A 21281-nucleotide genomic window follows, 5' to 3' on the forward strand; every position below is an offset into this window, starting at 1 on the left:
TTTGATCACCAGCGAGAGGTACCCTATGGCCTGTTGTCCTGGTGCCTGAGTTAAGTATGCTGACAGAGCACTTCTGGCTGTGTTGATGGCGCTGTAGCTGAGTCCTTCATTGTGGTGAAGACCTGCCAGGAACTCCAGTACAGGTTTTGTTGTAGTTGAATATGTAGTTCCTGTATTTGAATAGTATCTTCCCACTTCTTGATGTTCGCCAAGTAAGCTCCCTAGTGGATATGCGATGGGATGCTGTCATCGTGTCGATAGTGCTGTCTGACAATCCAGGCCAAGCAGTGGTCGTGGCATGTGCGTGGTACCCGACTGACGAGGCCGTAGTGCCTGACTGATGAGGTAGGAAAAAGGGAGAGAACATAGATTAGATTCCCCCCCCCCCCCCCCCCCCTAGTTCAGCGGGAATGAATTAATTGCCACTGCCTCAAGTTTGGTTTCATGCGACATACATCGGTACGTGGTGATTCAATTGAAATACAGGGAAATCGATATCTGGTGTTCCATATTGCTTTGTAATTTCAGCAAATACTTTGGTTTAATATGTCTGTTTACAGTATTTAGCTCACCTGGTAGGTAAGTTGCTGATGGTCAAATATACGACATACGGTTACCAATTGTTAAATAAATTGTCACATGATATCGATTTATTCTGCCCAAGTGGTTGGTATATGCCACCACTGTGATGTTGTTAATTTATAAACGAACATGCAAAATGGTGCACTACAGAATAATATGCTTTACCAATAGAACGTACTCAATATTTCCAACTAGGTTTTATGCCCAGTGTCTATAGTGATGACGACTCCAGATTAGTCCATTGGCCACCATGTTCTGGGTGTGGGTTTTTAGTTTAAAACATTAGCATCTTCGTTTTAATGGAAAGGTTCAAGTTAAGTAGCTGGTAATGCTGCTACTAACTCCCAATTACTCTAGCCACTAGTTGTGTGGTTGGTTGATTGTTACCATTAATTGTTACAGGTTGTGTCATACGCTGACTCTCCTTATGGCAATGTTATAGATGAGTGGATAGTGTTAATTGAATACCAGATAGTCAATAGTTGTGGATGGTGTCAACGTAGATCTATCTGGATTGTATGACAGAGCCCAGGCTAAATAAGTATAGTAGCTAAAGCTGTGATTATCCCATGGATATGTCGTCGTTAATATCATAGAGACATGCCATGACGATTTGTTCCTTAATAGTGTCAGGGCTGGTTTGGATATCTGGGAACAGTTTGGCTTATATTAGCCATAGTCGATAATTTATACTGCCATAGTTACCCCATCCAGGTAAATAGGTATCTCCGAAATTTTATGAATGGGTACTGAATAGTATGCATCTTTTAAGCTGATGTCTACCATAAAGTATCCTAGGAAATCCATGGTTAGTAGTACAATATTCCATAAGTGTGTAACCTGGTGAATACTCAAGTGGTAAAGTCAATGAGGGTGCGACATTCACCATCTTGGTTTGTTGGTACCAAAGGTTCATATAGGCTTCTTTATGACCCCTAGTATATCTTTTCCAGTTTGCTAGTCCCTCATGTTCTTTTTAGTGGGAGGGTAGACCCCTTGGGGTGCATGCTGAACTGGTAATATATGGTCCCTAGATAAGGGACGTATCAGATATTAAACTGAAAAAACAGATATTATACTTGATCTTAGCCAAAAGGCCGAGAAGGGATGGGTTCTTAATTCAATTTTTATCCTTGAATACTTTTGGTATATGACTACCAAGTGTGATAGTTCTTCATGTTCCCAACCCAGGTGTGATTTCCCCCCCCCCCCCCCCCCCCCTGTTAGTACAAACCCTTCACTTTTTATGTGATGGTAGAAACCATACTTATCTGTCTTCACTGTTGTTTTAGTGGCGTGTTCATTTCTTCGGTTTCTGGTTCCTTGTCTGTAGGGATGGTGTTGTTGGGGGGTGGCACATTTTCCATGGGGCCCGCTCTGGACCCTGGCCTGAAAGGGCTTACTGGGGGTTGGCATGCGGGCCCCGAGCTTTCACCAGTACTATTAAGTAGACGCCTACTGGTGGACGCGTAGAGGTACTGCTGTCTGGTTTTGTGTGGTGCTCATTCCAGGCCCTGCCCTCTTGATGCCGAATATTTTGGATACTTCGTCCAGTTTCTTAGGCTTGGTTTGATAAATTAGCCAGATAGCAGGATCTGTGGTTGTGAGGTCGGCGTTCTCACAATCCTGTGAATTTTTTAGGTTGAGGGCAGGTTTTATAACTTCCTGAGAAGTTGCGGAGCATCTGTGAACAGTAGGCTCAGTGTTTTGCCATACTACCCTGCCCCTCTGGAATGAGCATGCGAAAATGATAGCCGACATCAGGGGTATCAAATGCAATTTAAGATATTTGGGTTTTAAAAAGCTATGCTCAATGTACCCCCTATAATGGTGGGCACTTTGAGTAAATGCAATTTTGGGGCGGCGTGATGAAATCCAACGCCTCATGACTACCTGTCTTGGAGAGGTTTTTTGAAAAGAACAGGTAGTAAGCTGGCCGTCAGTTGAGACTGAAAAGCCATCACGCTAGTGGTGGAGCCACATAGCAGCCACACCCAGCAGCTCTTCCTGATCCTGTACCTCAAGCATACTCCCGATGTTGTTCAGCCAGTGACCCCTCTTCTTGAGCAGCCCAGCCCTGGTCGCCATCGATCCCTCGATAAGGGAGATGGCCAGTGCTGTAGGCACTGGAGTGGGAGTGTTATGCTCCCTTGGCAGACTTGCCCCTGCTCCTGAGGCAAGTCTCGCTGGAGTTTTTGGCTCCATGACCTTACTCTGGCTTGGAGGACAGACACTTACTTGCTCTCGTTTGAAGTGCCCAGTCTATCTTCCGTGTCTGTCTCCAGCCCGAGGTTTGGTTGCTGACTTTTCTCTAGAGACTGCCTGCCGTTTTCGGGCGGCACTTCTGCGGTTCTCGGGCGGGGAGTCTCCTTGTCGGGAGTATGCAGGGATTACTGGCCGGTATATGAATTTCCCTCCAGTCCGCTGCTGTTGGTCAGACAGCTGTTAGCGGACTGGGCATCGGCTCAGTACCCCGACTGTGGACCGCAGCGTGTGCAGTCCAGGTGCTGCCTCTCCCCCCTCCACTGACGGAACGTTCCTTCCCTGGAGTCGAACGGGGGCCGCTTCCCTCTGTTCTGCTTTGCTCTCTCTAGTTTCCCTGGAGCAACAAAGGGAAGCAAAGTCGCGAGTTAACCTGTAGGTAAATACTTACCTAACGGTCCGTTCTTTCAGGCTTGTAGCGGGAGCGCCTGTACTCCCGTTCATCGCTGTTGCATCTGCGTGAACGCAATGGCACGCATGCGTGCTGGACGGGTTCTTCACGTAGTCACTCACGTGACTCCGAAGTAAAATGTTTTATTATTAATGTTTTATGTATCATTCTTAACTGTTACTGTATGTCATGTTGTCACTTGCAGGCGGAGCACCAAGGCAAATTTCTTGTATGTGAATACTTGGCCAATAAACTTATTCATTCATTCAAGATATGAAAGAAAATGTGCTTCGAGTATTGGGTGGGGTCGAGAGCCCTCTCATCTACGACACAGTGGGTTTCTCAATTGAGGAATAAGGAAACTGCCGTAATCCCACTTCCATAAAAAGTGGCAACTTTGGTAAAATAAATGCAAGAGACAAAGAAACAGGATGAGTGGACGAGAATTCTCACAGGAAGCCGAATGTGAAGAGGATGGGTCAAGGTAGCTATGGGGGTCAGTTGGTTCAAAGTGGAATATCTCTAGAACTAGATATTATAAAGCTGAGGAAGGGAAGGGAAAAGTCAAGAGATAATATTAGAACCAAGGGAAAGGTTGAAATTAGAAAGGTAGTTGATGAAGTTTTCCAGTTCTAGGCAGAGTAGGAAATGGGAAGTGGAAAAATGCACACCTCCAGATTCAAGGACAGTTTCTTCCCAGCTGTTATCAGGCGACTGACTAATCTTACCACAACCAGTGAGCAGTCCTGAACTACTATCTACCTGTTTGGTGACCCTTAAGGGCCTGTCCCACTTACGTGTCCTTGGAACGCAAATTACGCGACCTCCAGCATTTTTGTCTACCTTCGATTTTCCAGCATCTGCAGTTCCTTCTTAAACACTTAGACTATCCTTGTTGGTTTTACCATGCACTAAACGTTATTCCTTTATCAAAGGTACACAAAAATGCTGGAGAAACTCAGCGGGTGCAGCAGCATCTATGGAGCGTATGAAATAGGCAACGTTTCGGGCCAAAACCCTTCTTCAGACTGATAGGGGGTGGCGGGGAGAAGGAAGGAAAAAGGGGGAGGAGGAGCCCGCGGGCTGAGGGAATGGCAGGAGACAGCCCAACGGCTGAGGAAGGGGAGGAGACAGCAAGGGCTAACAAAATTGGGAGAATTCAATGTTCATGCCCGCAGGATGCAGACTCCCCAAGCGGAATATGAGGTGCTGTTCCTCCAATTTCCGGTGCTGCTCGCTCTGGCCATGGAGGAGATCCAGGACAGAGAGGTCGGACGGGGAATGGGAGGGGGAGTTGAAGTGCTGAGCCACCGGGAGGTCAGGTAGGTTCTTGTGGACCGAGCGGAGGTGTTAGGCGAAACGATCGCTTAGTCTCACCGATGTAGATCAGCTGACATCTAGAGCAGCGGATGCAGTAGATGCGGTTGGAGGAGATACAGGTGAACCTCTGTCGCACCTGGAACGACTGCTTGGGTCCTTGAATGGAGTCAAGGGGGGAGGTAAAGGGACAGGTGTTGCATATCTTGCGGTTGCAACGGAAAGTGCCCGGGGAGGGGGTGGTACGGGAGAGAAGGGAAGAATTGACAAGGGAGTTGCGGATGGAGCGGTCTTTGCGGAAGGCAGACATGGGGGGAGATGGGAAGATGTGGCGAGTGGTGGGGTCACGTTGGACGTGGCGAAACTGACGGAGGATTACTTGTTGTATGTGACGGCTGGTGGGGTGAAAGGTGAGGACTAGGGGGACTCTGCCCTAGTTGCGAGTGCGGGGATGGGGAGAGAGAGAGCAGTGTTGCGGGGTATGGAAGAGACCCTGGTGCAAGCCTCATCTATGGTGGAGGAGGGGAACCCCCGTTCCCTGAAGAATGAGGACATTTCAGATGCCCTGGTGTGGAACGCCTCATCCTGGGAGCAGAAGCGGCGTAGACGGAGGAATTGGGAGTAGGAGTCCTTACAGGAAGCAGGGTGGGAAGAAGTGTAGTCCAGATAGCCATGGGAGTCAGTGGGTTTATAGTGGATGTCGGTCAGAGGTCTATCACCTGCGATGGAGATAGTGAGGTCAAGGAATGGTAGGGAAGTGTCGGAAATAGTCCAGGTGTATTTGAGTGCTGGATGGAAATTGGTGGTGAAGTGGATGAAGTCAGTCAGTTGTGTGTGGGTGCAGGAGGTGGCACCAAAGCAGTCGTCGATGTAATGGAGGTAGAGGTCGGGGATGGGGCCCTGGTACGTATTGAACAAGGATTGTTCGACGTACCCGACAAAGAGGCAGGGGTAGCTGGGGCCCATTCGTGTGCCCATAGCTATGCCTTGTATTTGGAGGAAATGGGAGGAGTCAAACGTGAAGTTATTGAGGTTAAGGACCAGCTCCGCTAGGCGGAGGAGAGTGTCAGTGGCTGGGTATAGGTTGCTTCTCTGGTCAAGGAAGAACTGGAGGGCTTTGAGACCATCCTGGTGGGGGATGGAGGTGTAGAGTGACTGGACGTCCATGGTGAAGATGAGGGGGTGAGGGCCTAGAGAATGGAATGCGCGGAGGCGGCGGAGATTGTCTGAGGTGTCTTGAACATAGGTGGGGAGGGATAGTATGGAGTCAAGATATGTGGAGATGAGTTCGGTGGGGCACGAACAGGCAGAGACAATGGATCTACCGGGACAGTGAGGTTTGTGGATTTTGGGGAGAAGGTAAAAACGGGCCGTGCGGGGCTGGGGAACGATGAGGTTGGAGGCTCGGTCGGGCAGGGCGTGGGAGTTGATGAAGTCGGTGATGGTGCTAGAGATGGTGGCCTGGTGCTCGTCAGTGGGGTCATGGTCCAGGGATAAGTAGGAGGAGGTGTCCGAAAGTTGGCGCGTGGCCTCAGCTTTGTAGAGATCGACGCGCCAGACTACCACGGCACCTCCCTTGTCGGCTGGTTTGATGACCCAATTTGGGTTGTTGCGGAGTGATTCGATGGCAGTGCGTTCAGGGGGGGAGAGATTGGAGTGAGACAGGGGAGTGGAGAAGTTGAGGCGGTTGACGTTGCGACGGCAGTTTTGGATAAAGAGTTCCAAAGCCGGGAGGACACGAGGGTGGTTCCACGAGGAGGAGTGTGTTGGAGACGGGAAATGGGATCATCAATGGGGGGGCGAGGACTCCTTCCCGTGGAAGAACGCTGTGAGGCGGAGGCGACGGTAGAAGAGCTCCAAGTCGTGGTGGGTGCAGAACTCATTGAGGTGGGGACGGAGGGGGACAAAGGTAAGACCTCTGCTGAGGACAGACCGTTCGGTGTGGGAGAGGGAGAGGTCGGGGGGGATGGTGAACACACGGCAGGGGTGGGAGTTGGGGCCGGAGGAAGGCAGGTGGGTGGACTGGGGACGAGGCGATGTGTGGTGGGGGGGTGGTGGGTGGTGGGTGGTCAGGGGGTTGGGGGGTGAGCGGGCTGTAGTGTGGGTGGGGAAGAGCAGGGGTCACATAGTTAGAGGGGGATGGGGAAGACTCAGTGGAACAGCCACTGAGGTTAGCAAGGCTGGGCAAACTGGCACTAGGACCCGGTGGAGTCAAACCCAGGAGAGTGGGAGTTAGCAGTGTGGAGGCTTCAGGCCCAGTGCAGAGTGCAGGCTCCAGGTAAGGCGATGGCTGTGGGTTGCTGGAGGGGGGTGCAGTGGCGAGGGTCAACGGACCCGATGGTAGGAGTCCGTGGGTAGTGGAGTCGGGGTCCGCGGGCGATGCGTGGGATGTCCCAGTGGGCGGATGGTCGGGGGGGCGGCGCGGGTCGGTTCCTTTATCATGTATCTGTACACTGTGAATGGGTTGATTGTAATCATGTATTGTCTTTCTGCTGATTGGTTAGCACGCAACAAAAACTTTTCACTGTACCTCAGTACACGTGACAATAAACTAAACTGAAGGGAAACAATGCCAATATAGGAACTAGATGAGAATTTATCAATTAACTAAAAAATAGTGATTAAGCTTAAAAACAAAGAATTACTATCCATTGCACAAGCGAGCAAGAATAGTGAGGACTCGTTCTGATTCCCATTGCAATATTTTTTATCTGCAGAATCAAAATAAGATTGAAAACAGCGAGAACAAATTATTTGGGAGATTTTCAGTTCTGTGATATCTATTACTAAACAATAGCTTTGTAAATAAATATTTCCGTTTCTTTCTTTTTTCTGGTGATGTTACGCTACCTCTTGTGTTACATTCACTTTTAGATATTTCATCGGTCACCCAGCAAAGGAAGTGCACATTGGAAGCATTTATTCCCTTCACATATGGAACTGACACATCAAAGAGATGAGTGTGAGGTGAGACTTTCAGGTGCAAGGCTGTTGAAATATATGACACTGTGGATATGCAATCAACACACAGCCTTAATTCTACTATTTAAGTTGAGACGGGTTGAATCGTGAAGTCGGAGCTGTGCAGCTGTTTGTGTGTGGAGTCGTTTGTCTGGGAATTTTAAAGAGATAGTAAACATGCAAAGGGGGCTGGGGCGAGCAGTGTTGGGGTTTAGTCTGGATTCTGCACTTAACCTTAGCAGCTGCTGGAGCTCTGTATATGGCAGCAATGTACATGCCAGCAGTGCAAGTACTGCACTTATACATCACCTTCAGAAACATTTAGCACTAGATAGTAGATGCAGTGATCCAAAACTGTACTGCTTACTAACGAGACACAGAATGCTGGAGTAACTCAGCGGGACAGGCAGCATCTCTGGAGAGAAAGAGTGGGTGACATTCCGGGTCGAGGCCCTTCTTCCGACTGATGTCAGGGGAGAAGGAGATACATAGATAAGGAAGTGTAAGGTGTGAAGACAGGACAAAGGGAATGGAGATCAAGGAAAGTAGAATAGATCATTGTTAGCTGGGAGAAGGTGACAACAAAGCAAACAGAGATAGAATGCAGTTGGAGACAGTAAGACTGGTCAGAGAACTGGGAAGGGGGAGGGATGGAGAGAGAGGGAAAACAAGGGTTATTTAGAGTTAGAGAAGTCAATGTTCATACCGCTGGGGTGTAAGCTGCCCAAATGAAATATGAGGTGCTGTTCCTCCAATTTTTGCTGGGCCTCACTCTGACAATGAAGGAGGCCCTGGACAGAGAGATCAGTGTGGGAATGGGAGAAGGAGTTAAAGTGCTGAGCAACCAGGAGATCAGGTGGGTTTAGGCAGACTGAGCGGAGGTATCCAACAAAGTGATCGCCGAGCCTGCGCTTGGTTTCACCGATATACAGGAGTCCACACCTGGAACAGCAGATACAGTAGATGAGGTTGGAGGAGGTGCAAGGGAACATCTGCCTCACCTGGAAAGACCATCGGGGTCCTTGGATGGAGTTGAGGGGTGAGGTATAGGGCAGGTGTTGCATCTCCTGCGGTTGCAGGGGAAAGTACCTGGGGAGGGGGTGGTTTGGGTGGGGGACGTTGACCAGAGAGTTGCGGAGGGAACGGTCTCTACGGAAAGCGGAAAGGGGAGGAGATGGGAAGATGTGGCTAGTGGCAGGACCCCGTTGGAGATGGCGAAAATGTTGGAGGATTATGTGCTGTATGCGATGGCTGATGGGGTGGAAGGTGAGGACTAGGGGTACACATGTCCCTGTTACAACTGGGGGGAGGGAGAGCAAGAGTGGAGCTGGGGGATACTGAGACCCTAGTGAGGGCCTCATCTGTGATGGAAGAGGGGAACCTCCATCAGCCCCTGTGATGGAGATGGCGAGATGAAGAATAGGTAGGGAGATGTCGGAGGTGGGCCAAGTGAGGCACAACACTTCCGGGTTTTATAGTCCCTCCCCCCTCCCACCAGCAGGGACAGCAGAGAGAATGTCAACATTTAAAAAAAATTAATAACTCTCTTATATCTCATCGATGGAAAACATCCTCTTGTCCTGCGCAGCGGAGGGGGACTCTGAGTAAGGTGGCCAAAAATCACAGCTGTAAGTGGCAGCGTTTATTCAAAAATCATGAAACAGAAAAACAGGAAGTGGTCAAGATCTTACTTTTAGTAATATAGATTGGAAAATGATCACGAATGCGTCAACGATTTCTCGAACCACTTCCTTAAGTACCCTGCAGACCATCATGTCCTGGAGATTTATCAGCCTTCAGTCCCATCAGTGTACCCAACACCATTTCCTGCCTAATATGAATTTCCTTCAGTTCCTCCGTCACCCCAGATCCTCTGGCCACTAGTAAATCAGGAAGATTGTTTGTGTCTTCCTTAGTGAAGACAGATCCAAAGTACCTGTTCAACTTGTCCTCTTGCAGCCATGTCTCTGTAATTCCCACAACATCATACTTGCCAATTTCTAACTGAGCCAAAATCTCATCCACTTTATTTCCTATACTTTGTGCATTCATAGATAATACTTTTAATCTATTACTCCCCTCACCCCTCACATCGATGCCTATTTCCTATGGCCTTACTCTCCGATCCTATATCACTAAGGAAGACATAAATAATCTGCCGGAAATAGCAGGGGACCGGGGGTCAAATGAGATGGAGGAACTGAGTGAAATCCAGGTTAGCCGGGAAGTGGTGTTAGGTAAATTGAATGGATTAAAGGCCGATAAATCTCCAGGGCCAGATAGGCTGCATCCCTGAGTACTTAAGGAAGTAGCCCCAGAAATAGTGGATGCATTAGTGATAATTTTTCAAAACTCTTTAGATTCTGGAGTAGTTCCTGAGGATTGGAGGGCTACCAATCCCATCTTTAATAACTGATTCTAGCAGTTTCCCCACTGCCGATGTTAGACTAACTGGTCTGTAATTCCCACTTTTTAAAAAGGGAGGGAGAGAGAAAATGGGGAATTACAGACCAGTTAGTCTAACGTCGGTAGTGGGGAAACTGCTAGAATCAGTTATTAAAGATGGGATAGCAGCACTTTTGGAAAGTGGTGAAATCATTGGACAAAGTCAGCATGGATTACCGATATATATCCCAAAAACTTTTTTCAAAAAAGTCGACTCCATTGTTACAAGTTTTGTCTGGGATTATAAGAATCATAGAATGAGTAAAAAACATTTATGTAAATCAAAGATAAATGGAGGTCTGGCTTTGCCAAATTTCTTATTTTATTTTTGGGCAGTCCATATTAAAAACATGAATTTTTGGCTGGAAGAAATGGACCAACAACCAGATTGGCTAATGATGGAAAAGGAAGACTGTATACCTTTTGAAATTGGACCGATCATATTTGCCCCCACAAAACAGCACAAAAAAACCTATAAAGAAAACCCCATAATACATAGTGGAATACGAATTTGGAAACAAATAAAAAAAGATTTAAAATTGAATAATATACCACTCTGCCTTCCCATTGTAAATAATCCTTTGTTCAAATCATCCTTTATGGACAAAGGTTTCACACAATGGAAAAATCATGGAATCAAAAATATAGGACATCTTTATGGGAAAGGTACTTTTCTTTCATTTCAAGAGTTACAACTGAATTATGGATTGCACTCAAATAATTTTTTCAGATATCTACAAATTAGAGATTATGTTAAATCTAATACACAAGTTTACAGGAATAGGGAATCAGAAATTCTTGATGAGTGTCTGAACAAGCATCCTAATACTGAAAAACTAATAGCTTATATTTATAACACCCTACTAAATAACGAGGTACCACCGACCGAACTACATAGATACAAATGGGAAATTGAAATAGGTCATCCTATCACGAAAGATATGTGGGACGAAAGTTTACAACAAATACATCAATGTTCATTAAATGCCAGACATATTTTAATACAATTCAAGGTCTTACATAGACTACACTTCTCTAAAATAAAACTAAATAGAATCTTCCCACAAATCTCTCCTATTTGTGATAAATGTCTACATTTAGAGGCTAATTTAACACATACTTTTGCAAACTGTATAAAACTTAAACATTTCTGGACAGATATTTTTGAAATAACTTCAAAAGTTATTAATACAAAACTGGACCCAGACACAAAATTAATAATACTTGGAATATCAGAACAAAGCTTAACACTCACAACAAACCAAAGAAACTTCCTCAATTACAGTATAATAACCGGAAAAAAATTAATATTAACATTTTGGAAAGGCCCTACAACCCCCACAATCAAAATGTGGATCACGGAAATGTCGGAGACCCTATACTTAGAAAGAATTAGACTTGTCTTAATGGACAAACAAGATCTTTTCCATAAAATTTGGGCTCCATTCATTAACTATCTGAAGGGATAGACTGGCACAGCACGAGGACCCAGCTGAAACTTGAACTCAGGAACAGATGAAAAACTATACTCTATACTTTATAACCTACGAACCTATCTCCATTGATGTATCACAGGTAACCCATTCCACCTCCCTTGTTTTTCTGTTGTGTTTTTTTTTGCTTTCTTTTTTATTTGTAACTTTCTACCCTCTCTTTTTCTCGCTTTCTATAAAAAATAAAAATACTAGAAGCAGAAGTAATTGATAATGGAAAATTTTAATAATGTATGACTGATGTATATGAAAAGTTTTTTTTTTTACTATAATATGTAACTACATTGTATAATATGTCTACTTCTAATAAATAAATTAAAAAAAAAAAAAAAAAAAAAAAGTCAGCATGGATTTATGAAGGGTAAATCATGTCTGACGAATCTTATAGAATTTTTCGAGGATGTAACTAGTAGATTGGATAAGGGAGAACCAGTGGATGTGTTATATCTGGACTTTCAGAAGGCTTTCGACAAGGTCCCACATAAGAGATTAGTATACAAACTTAAAGCACACGGTATTGGGGGTTCAGTATTGATGTGGATAGAGCACTGGCTGGCAGACAGGAAGCAAAGAGTAGCAGTAAACGGGTCCTTTTCACAATGGCAGGCAGTGACTAGTGGGGTACCGCAAGTCTCAGTTCTGGGACCCCAGCTATTTACGATATATATTAATGATTTGGACGAGGGAATTGATTGCAACATCTCCAAGTTTGCGGATGACACGAAGCTGGGGGGCAGTGTTAGCTGTGAGGAGGATGCTAGGAGGATGCAAGGTGACTTGGATAGGCTGGGTGAGTGGGCAAATGCATGGCAGATGCAGTATAATGTGGATAAATGTGAGGTTATCCACTTTGGTGGCAAAAACAGGAAAGTAGATTATTATCTGAATGGTGGCCGATTAGGAAAGGGGGAGATGTAACGAGACCTGGGTGTCATGGTACACCAGTCATTAAAAGTAGGCATGCAGGTGCAGCAGGCAGTGAAGAAGGCGAATGGTATGTTAGCATTCATAGCAAAAGGATTTGAGTATAGGAGCAGGGAGGTTCTACTGCAGTTGTACAGGGTCTTGGTGAGACCACACCTGGAGTATTGCGTACACTTTTGGTCTCCTAATCTGAGGAAAGACATTCTTGCCATAGAGGGAGTACAGAGAAGGTTCACCAGACTGATTCCTGGGATGTCAGGACTTTCATATGAAGAAAGACTGGATAGACTCGGTTTGTACTCGCTAGAATTTAGAAGATTGAGGGGGGATCTTATAGAAACTTACAAAATTCTTAAGGGGTTGGACAGGCTAGATGCAGGAAGATTGTTCCCGATGTTGGGGAAGTCCAGAACAAGGGGTCACAGTTTAAGGAGAAGGGGGAAATCTTTTAGGACCGAGATGAGGAAAACTTTTTTCACACAGAGAGTGGTGAATCTCTGGAATTCTCTCCCGCAGAAGGTAGTTGAGGCCGGTTCATTGGCTATATTTAAGAGGGAGTTAGATGTGGCCCTTGTGGCTAAAGGGATCAGGGGGTATGGAGAGAAGGCAGGTACAGGATACTGAGTTGGATGATCAGCCATGATCATATTGAATGGCGGTGCAGGCTCGAAGGGCCGAATGGCCTACTCCTGCACCTATTTTCTATGTTTCTATGTTTCTATGATCCCTTCGAGAGCTTTCTGACCCATTAATTCTGTTGTCTTTTTTAACTTTTCTTATACTCTCTTTCCCTTTAACTCCATCCTTGTATTTCCAGTTTGTCTCCTCCCCCCCTCTATTTAGTTTAAACTCATCCGTGTAGCCGTGGCAAACCTGCCTGCCAGAATGCTGGTCCCCCTCCCGTTAAGGTCCAACCCATCCTTTTTGTACAATTCACCCTTGCCTCAAAACAGATCCCAGTGGTCTAAGCATCAAAATCCCTGCACCAGCTCCTCGGCCACTCATTCAGATCCCCTAACTCCCTGTTCCTGCTCTCACCAGCACGAGGAACTGGAAGCAATCCTTGTTATAATATTGCACCAGATCACCGCAGAGTAGCACGCTGTGTGGCACTGCTTCCTCTCTCATCTTCATTTGTAACATTAAATGCACAGAGTTCATTGATTTATTTGTCACAAATAACAGAGAATGGTTTTAATTAATTACAATTACATGTACAATTACATCTGAAGAAGGGTCTCGACCCGAAACGTCACCCATTCTTTCTCTCCAGAGATAGAACAATTACATGTTCTATCAATATCTAAAAGCAAATAGGGGTGGGACGGAGACGCAGTGGGGCAGTGGTAGAGTTGCTGCCTTAGAGCGCTAGTGACCCAGGTTTGATCCAGCACCCTAGGGACACTAGGGACAATTTACATTTATACCAAGCCAATTAACCTACAAACCTGCATGTCCTTGGAGTGTGGGAGGAAACCAAAGATCTCGGAGAAAACCCACACGGTCACGGGGAGAACGTACAAACTCAGTACAGTTAGCACCCGTAGTCGGGATCGAACCTGGGTCTCTGGCACTGCAAGTGCTGTAAGGCAGGAACAATACTGCTGAGCCACCGTGGCCACCCTGTTTTCTCCGAGATCTTCGGTTTCCTCCCACGCTCCAAAGACATACAGGTTTGTAGGTCTGAAGAAGGGTTTCGACCCGAAATGTTGCCTATTTCCTTTGCTCCATAGATGCTGCCTCACCCGCTGAGTTTCTCCAGCATTTTTGTCTACCTTCGATTTTCCAGCATCTGCAGTTCCTTCTTAAACAGGTTTGTAGGTTAATTGGCTCGGTATAAATGTAAATTGTTAATGTGCGGGGATCGCTGGTCGGTGCCGACTCAGTGGGCCAAAAGGCCTGTTTCAACGCTGTATCTCCAAACTAAACTAATCTAAAGTAAACAAATATCATAAATATATTAAGTGTACTGTAAATGCCATTAAAAATGCGATAAAAGGTATATTTAACCTACGCCTGATGTCTGGGGACTCGAGCATTCCTTTTGTGAATTTGGTCAAACTGTTTAGGCTCCAGTCTGCCCACACAGTGTCTTCTTACAGGTTTCTGACTTTGACGATATGCCAATTCTGTTAACACATCGATTAAAGTGTAGCTCCAAAAACGTGAAATTTAGGAGCCCAGCCTTTATCAGTACTTCAGTTAAAAAGCAGATTTCTTCTTCCTACATGCTCTTTACCATTGGACTGACATTGTTATTTTAAGGATAACTTTATTCAATCATGTTTTAAAAAATCATACTAATAAAACAGGAAGCTTTTAATGAGTTCACTCTTCTTGCCTATTGCATCAGAACCTCAATATCTTTTACCTCCTGAAAAATAGCCACTTACCACCATAATTCTCGGCCTGTAAGTCCTCAGTGATTCTTACTAATGTTAAGGGATGGCAGGAACCATTTTTCACCTTGATGCTGTTGCAACTTGGATAGGAAAGGTTTTGAGGGGTATGGGCCAAACATGGACTAGTGTCGATGTGGCATCATGGTTAGCATGGGCAAGTTGTGCCAAAGGGCCTGTTTTTGTGCTGCGTGACTCTATGACAATGTTAATGACAATCAAAATAACTGCAGATGCTGCAAATCTGAAATAAAAACAGAAGATGATGGAAAAACTCAGAAGGTCAGGCAACATTTGTGGAAGGAGAAGCAATGAATATTTCAGGTCTGGGACTTTTCATCAGATCTGAGAAAGAGAGAAACAAATTGGTCTAAGTGGCAGGGAAGGCAGGGAAGGCTAGAGTTACCACACTGGGACATGTTCAGCGGGCCAGGTCATGTAAATGAAAGAAAAAAGGAACAAAACAGAATGGCGGCAAGACTGTTCAGTTCTTAAACAAACAGAAAGGGAGGGCATGTTATCTAAAGTTTGAGTCCCACATTGCGTGCGACAGACTGCAACATGCGTAAAACGAAGATGAGGTGTCCTTTCACCAGCTTGTCGTCACATAGCAAGAAGCCCAGCCTGGAATGTCAGATGGGAGTGGGATGAAGGCCTAGAGTAGCACTACTTGATGTTAATGTAGGGTAAAAAAAACCCTTTTCAGTTCATTGCCAGGAAACAATGGAGATAGTACCAGGATAGCTGGAATCTGATGAGGAGCTCTTTTTAAAGGTGGGGGGGGGAGACAAAAATAATACTAAAAGGTTAATTTCTGTCAGTGTGAAGAAATGCCGTGAATGTTACTAACTGCACAGATGGAGCATACCTGAAATCTGAAGAAGGGTCTTGACCCAAAACATAGCCTATTCCTTCTCTCCATAGATGCTGCCTCACCCGCTGAGTTTCTCCAGCATTTTTGTCTACCTTCGAGCATACCTTACTGATCAGTTCCTTCCTTTCCTTTCCTACCATCCTCTCCGGCTGTTTTCAGAGCTAGGGTGACAATGCGGTCTGACGTGCCCAAAGTCTAGGAATGCCTTTAAAAAAGTCTCAGTGCAAGGAAAATTAACAAGTAAATCAGCAAATTTTCAACTGAAACCAATAACACAAAGGGCGGGGGGACTCTATAAATCTCCGATCTTTGTAAATAAATACCAGTAGGTCTATTTATTTTCTTGCGTATATTGGCCATTGCTATATGACATTGCTGCCCATTTTGTCCAATAAATTAATCATGTATCAAAAGCCAAGCACAGTAGTTGCATAAAATCTTTTAATCACTAATACCATTATATAAAATTTCTCTTGCCATCAGCACTTGTACAGAACTTACTGTATTTTCACTCACAGGCTGATTGCTAATGGAATAGAGTGTGTCATATGGGATGGATGTAATCTTTTTTACTGCCTCATATTCTATAACTTGGATTTGATTCATTTTGACTACCACAGCAGCATAATGCAGAACATTTACAACGTGGCAACATGAATGGAATCATCACACTTTTTAATTACTAATGCTAATTATGTACAACTATTTTATTTCCTGCTATTCATTTTGATGTGGTGGAACTCTCAACGTTGAGTCAAAAGGTTAAGCAGTAACTCCAAGTGGATTATATCACATGATAAACACAAAAAGCTGGAGTGACTCAGCAGGACAGACAGCATCTCTGAAGAAAAGGGTTGAGACCTTTCTTCAGACTGAGAATTGGGGAAAGGGACATGAGAGATATACAGTAAACGGTGATATACAGAGATATAGAACAAATGAATGAAAGATATATAAAAACGTGATGATGATAAGGAAAGGACCATTGCTAGGTGAAAACGAGTTACAGACAATGAGACTCAACAAGATGACTTTGAAGCTGGTACAACTTGGGTGGGGGAGGGATAGAGAGAGAGAGAGAGGAGGGATGCAAGGGTTACTTGAAGTTAGATCAATCAACTTTCCTCCCTACCCCACCTTGTTCTAACCTAACACACAGTTAACAATGGCCTGTTTCCTTTATCATAGTTACTTTTTTTTGCATATCTTTCATTCATTTGTTCTATATCTTTATCTCACCATTTATATCTCTTGTTTCACTTTGGTAGACACAAAATGCTGGAGTAACTCAGCGGGACAGGCAGCATCTCTGGAGAGAAGGAATGGGTGTCATTTCGGGTCGAGATTCTTCTTCAGACTGATGTCAGGGGAGGGGGCAGGACAGAGATAGAATGTACTCGGAGACAGTAAGACTGGTGGGAGAACTGGGAAGGGCGAGGGGATGGAGAGAGAGAGAAAGCAAGGGCTATTTGAAGTTAGAGAAGTCAATGTCACTGGGGTGTAAGCTACCCAAACAAAATATGTGGTGTTGGTCCTCCAATTTGCGCTGGGCCCTACTCTGACTTTTTTCCCTTTCCCCAACTCAGTCTGAAGAAGAGTCTCGACCTGAAACATCGCCTATTTGCTTTTCTCCAGAAATGCTGTCTGACCCGTTGAGTTACTCCAGCTTTTTGTGTCTATCTTCGATTTAAACCAGCTTCTGCAGTTCTTTCCTACACAGGACACATCATTATTTGGATTGACACTTCCGTTCAATGCTGAGAGGGCTTATACTATTATAGGTCTGAGATAGGTAGGCCAAAGATAATTCCTTTCTTTTGATTCATTCCCTTGTTGGTGCGCTAAAGGCACTAAAAATTATCAGTATTTAGATAAAGAATTTAATGTGTTTCTCTCACAGTTCCTGTGTGTTTCTTCTAGTTAGTTTTAGATTTAGCTCTTGGGGCTAAAGGAATTAAGGGATATGGGGCAAAAGCAGGAACGGGGTACTGATTTTAGATGATCAGCCATGGTCATATTGAATGGCGGTGCTGGCTGGAAAGGCCAAATGGCCTACTCCTGCACCTATTTTTCGATGCTTCTCTCTCTCAGCTGCCCCCTCTGTGAACACCTTCTCTGGACAGATTAAGTAACATCAGCCTTCACCACACTTTATTTGTTAATACCAACATTTCATTCATTTTCTCTTGATCTCCACCCTATCATGGACATTCTCTGTTTTCCATAGACCCCACACCCCCCTTCACTGCAAATTAAAACATAACTGTCGAACATGACTGTTTTCTAAACCTTCTCAGTTCTGATGAAATATCATTGATTTGGAACATTAACTCTGCTTCTCTTTCCGCAGATGCAGCCTGACCTGATTACTTTCAGCATTTTCTGTTTACACTTCAGACTTTTGGCATCAGATGGTTAATGGACCAAAAGGCAAAGAGGGAGGATTTTTCTGCTTGGCACTGGTGCAGTATTACAGTCAGTGCTTCAGTCCCAGCTATTCACAATCCATTTCAATGATTTGGCCGAGGAGATTTCCAAGTTTACTGACAATACAAAACCAGGCAGAGTTGCGAGTTGTAAAGAGACTGCCTATGGATAGAGACAAGCTAAGTGAGATGCAACAACATGGCAAATGAAATATAATGTGCAAAGGTGCAAATGAGATCACAGGGATGCACAAAATGCAAAACCAAGGGCATCATGGTGACGCAGTGGTAGAACTACTGCCTTGCAGCACCAGAGACCCGGGTTCAATCCTGACTACGGGTGCTGTCTGTATGGAGTTTGTACGTTCTCCCCGTGACCTGAGTGGGTTTTCTTCGAGATCTTCGGTTTCCTCCCACACTCCAAAGACGTACAGGTTTGTAGGTTAATTGGCTTGGTATAAATGTAAATTGTCCCTAATGCGTGTGTAGGATAGTGTTAATGTGCGGGGATCGCTGGTCAGTGTGGACTCGATGGGCCGAAGGGCCTGTTTCTGCGCTGTATCTCTAAACTAAACTAAGTATTTTTTAAACAGTGACAGTTTGGGAAAACGTTAGGATCACGCTAGACATGTGGTTGGCAGAGAGGTGGGACAGGTTGTTCTAGTTGCTCACCAGTACATAAGCTGGAGGTGAAGCTGACCTTTGCTGCTGTCTGTGTGAAGTCTGCACATTTTCCTTGTTATTTTGTGGGTGTCCTCCCACATCCCAAAGGTAGGTTGCTGGATGTGTAGGAAAGAAATGCAGATGCTGGTTTAAATCGAAGGTAGACACAAAATGCTGGAGTAACTCAGGCAGCATCTCTGGAGAGAATGGGTGACGTTTCGGGTCGAGACCCTGCTTCAGACTGGTTGGTAGATGCTTTGGTTAAAATTAAAATTAAAAGTTAGAGAGTTAATTAAAGCTAACATAGCTGAATGGTAGGAAAATCAGGGGGAGTTAAATGGCATGCATGTAATAATATACTACAGGGAAATAAAAGAGGGAATAGGAATGCTCAGAGAAGCAGCACAGACGATGTGATTCATGACCTCCTGTAGCGTGAGAAAATATGTAAAAATCACTGAAAGCTAACGAGTTAAACCAAATGATATGTTGACTTTTATTGCAACAGAATTTGAACAAAGGACTAAAGTGGTCTCATTGTGATTATATCACACCTTTGTGGGAGTGCCAAAAGAATATCATAAACATTTTTTGTCACCTTATTTAAAGAAGACATTGTTGCCAGAGAAGCAAAGCAGCAAAGATTCGCTAGACTGGTTCTAAGATACAGCTCTCCTCTACGAATAGAGATTGAGAAGTTTAGGCCTGCATTCTCTAAAGTTTAGAAGAATCTCATTGAAACTTACCAAATTACTTACAAGGAGGATGTTTCCCTTTGCAGGGAATTCTGAAGCTAGGGGTCACAGGCAGGATAAGGACTGGACCATTTCTGATTTCGCTGAGGAGAAATGTCTTCACTGTGGATAACAAATGTTTGGAATTCCCTATCCAGGAAGCTGTGGAATGCTTAGTCATTGAGTTATTTGAAAATAGAGATCAATCAATAGAGGATAGTTTTTTGCAGCAATACATAGAAGTACCTACTAGAGAAGGGGCGGTGCTGGACCTCCTGTTAGGAAATGAGACGGGTCAGGTGGCAGAGGTATGCGTTGGGGAACAGTTCGGGACCAGTGATCACAATACCATTAGTTTCAATATAATTATGGAGAGGGTCAGAACTGGACCTAGGGTTGAGATTTTTGATTGGAGAAAGGCTAACTTTGAGGAGATGCGAAAGGATTTAAAAGGAGTAAATTGGGACTTTTGTTTTATGGGAAGTGGTGTGGAAGAGAAATGGAGTACATTTAAAGGTGAAATTTTAAGAGTACAGAATCTTTATGTCCCTGTTCGGTTGAAAGGAAATAGTAAAAATCGGAAAGAGGCATGGTTTTCAAGGGAAATTGGACACTTGGTTCGGAAAAAGAGGGAGATCTACAATAATTATAGGCAGCATGGAGTAAATGAGGTGCTTGAGGAGTATAAAGAATGTAAAAAGAATCTTAAGAAAGAAATTAGAAAAGCTAAAAGAAGATATGAGGTTGCTGTGGCAAGTAAGGTGAAAGTAAACCCAAAGGGTTTCTACAGCTATATTAATAGCAAAAGGATAACGAGGGATAAAATTGGTCCATTAGAGAGTCAGGGTGGACAGCTATCTGCAGAGCCAAATGAGATGGGGGAGATATTGAACAATTTCTTTTCTTCGGTATTCACCAAGGAGAAGGATATTGAATTATGTGAGGTAAGGGAAACAAGTAGAATAGCTATGGAAACTATGAGATTCAAAGAAGAGGAAGTACTGACACTTTTGAGAAATATAAACGTGGATAAGTCTCCAGGTCCGGACAGGATATTCCCTAGGACATTGAGGGAAGTTAGTGTAGAAATAGCAGGGGCTATGACAGAAATATTTCAAATGTCATTAGAAACGGGAATAGTGCCGGAGGATTGGCGTACTGCGCATGTTGTTCCATTGTTTAAAAAGGGGTCTAAGAGTAAACCTAGCAATTATAGACCTGTTAGTTTGACGTCAGTGGTGGGCAAATTAATGGAAAGGATACTTAGAGATAATATATATAAGCATCTGGATAAACAGGGTCTGATTAGGAATAGTCAACATGGATTTGTGCCTGGAAAGTCATGTTTGACTAATCTTCTTGAATTTTTTGAAGAGGTTACTCGGGAAATTGATGAGGGTAAAGCAGTGGATGTTGTATATATGGACTTCAGTAAGGCCTTTGACAAGGTTCCTCATGGAAGGTTGGTTAAGAAGGTTCAATGGTTGGGTATTAATGGTGGAGTAGCAAGATGGATTCTACAGTGGCTGAATGGGAGATGCCAGAGAGTAATGGTGGATGGTTGTTTGTCAGGTTGGAGGCCAGTGACTAGTGGGGTGCCACAGGGATCTGTGTTGGGTCCACTGTTGTTTGTCATGTACATCAATGATCTGGATGATGGTGTGATAAATTGGATTAGTAAGTATGCAGATGATACTAAGGTAGGTGAGGTTGTGGATAATGGAGTAGATTTTCAAAGTCTACAGAGAGATTTATGGCAGTTGGAAGAGTGGACTGAAAGATGGCAGATGGAGTTTAATGCTGATAAGTG

General features: G+C 44.5%; 1 pseudogene; it reads right to left on the reverse strand.

Moving 5' to 3' along the window:
- Window positions 1-1578: 1578 nt before the first annotated feature.
- Window positions 1579-1691, reverse strand: LOC116981675 (annotated as a pseudogene).
- Between the last annotated feature and the right edge of the window lie 19590 nt (window positions 1692-21281).

The sequence above is a fragment of the Amblyraja radiata genome, chromosome 15 (genome assembly GCF_010909765.2).
Source record: "Amblyraja radiata isolate CabotCenter1 chromosome 15, sAmbRad1.1.pri, whole genome shotgun sequence".
Classification (NCBI taxonomy): domain Eukaryota; kingdom Metazoa; phylum Chordata; class Chondrichthyes; order Rajiformes; family Rajidae; genus Amblyraja; species Amblyraja radiata.